Source organism: Pinus tabuliformis, chromosome 8 (assembly GCF_031772625.1).
Source record: "Pinus tabuliformis cultivar Carrire ecotype Pingquan chromosome 8, CPIR1, whole genome shotgun sequence".
In the NCBI taxonomy this organism is placed as follows: domain Eukaryota; kingdom Viridiplantae; phylum Streptophyta; class Pinopsida; order Pinales; family Pinaceae; genus Pinus; species Pinus tabuliformis.
Window position 1 is genome coordinate 1,170,184,832 of NC_142294.1, and position 1,849 is coordinate 1,170,186,680.

The window sequence follows — 1,849 nt, forward strand, 5'->3', positions numbered from 1 at the left end:
TAGAGAAATCCAAGTACCTCAACCGCATGGATGAGGCCCACGGATCCATATGCATGTGCATCTCCCCAGATTTGCTGTTTCATCTATCTGCCTGTAGTACTCTGAATGAGATTTGGAAAAAAGTTGAAGAACTCTACAGGAAACAAGATGAGATGAAAGGACACCTGCTCGAAGTGGAGCTTCTCTCATTGGATCCACAAAACTATGACAAAATTCAAGACTTCTTCACCAAATATAATGATCTATTGCTGCAACTCAAGGGTTGTGGAATTGACAAATCCAAGGAGGAGAGTCGCCAAGTTCTCTCTATTATGTCAAAGCTCGGACCAGAATACTCCATCTTTGTGTCTACATTTCATTCAGTAAGGCTTGCAACAGGTAAATCCTACACTATGCCTTCTCTCAAAGAGTACATGGAGTCCCTCACTTTTGAGCAAGATAAACTCATTGGCATGGGGAAAATCAAACCTCCAAAAGCACATGCACTTGCTGTGCATGATGGCAGCCACAATAAAAATCACAGATCTGATTCAAATCAGAAAAATCAGCAGCAAAAAGACAACAGAAAAGCGCATTCCCATCCAAAGAAGGAAGGGTACACCAAGCCCTTCAATGACTCCTCTGGCTCCAGAAATGAGAAAGGGAAGAAAGGAGACAAATGCACCTACTGTCACCGAGGATTCCATCCGAAATCCTCCTGCATGAAGAAACAAATTGACCAAATGGTAGAAATCCTTCAAAAGCACAACCTTGGGGACCACATCCCTTAGGGCGCCAAGAAGAAAGCTGAGGATCCGCCACACAGGAAAGGTAACAATTTTCATGCTTTAGTTGCAATTAACTCTTCCCCTGATGCATGGATTATAGATTTTGGTGCATCACATCATATGGTTGTTGCAAAGGAGTCTATTCCTCTTTGGATGCATGCAAAGGACCTCCCATCCTCATGGGAGATGACTCACCTATTGAGGTCACCGGAAAAGGTAGAGTGGAACTTTTACACGAAAGCTTTGAAGATGTGCATCATGTTCCAAGACTTTCAGTAAACCTGCTTTCAGTTTATCAGATCACTCATTCCGGCATCGGAAAGAGAGTGGAATTCACTCCAGATGCAGTGAACATATATGACCTACATAGCAACTCCAAAATTGCAACCAGTGAGGTAAACAATGGAGGTAGACTGTATACATTTTCTGAATTTATTGAATCTGAATCCTCCTTATTGCTTACACATGCTGATGATAGTAGTAGGCTTTGGCACGAGAATTTTGGTCACTTAAATTACAGGTATATGCAGCAGCTAAGCAAGCATGAGATGGTGGAAGCTTGCCAAATATCAGTTTCTCCAAAGGAGTTTGTGAAGGGTGTGTCCTTGGCAAACATCCTAGAGAAAAGTTTGACACCAGCAAGACTCACAGAGCATCCTCTCCTCTAGATCTGATCCATAGTGATCTCATGGGAGCTTTTCCTCATCCTTCCATCAAAAAAGCAAGGCATGTGCTTACATTTATTGATGATTTCTCACGGTATACTTGGGTGTATCTTCTTAGGGCCAAATCTGAAGTTTTTGCGCACTTTGAAGATTTCAAAGCACTAGTTGAGACACAGTCAGAGAGAAAGATCAAAGCCCTCCATACAGACAATGGGGGGGAATATGTTAACACAGCACTTCAGAACCTTTGCCTTGAGTCTGGCATACAGTTGCAACTTGCAACATATAGTTCCATACACTCCGCAACAGAACGGAGTTGCTGAGAGAAAGAACTGATCTCTCAAAGAGATGGCTTCCTGCATGATGCATGCTAAGTCACTACCTCATAAGTTATGGGCTGAAGCACTTAATTGTGCT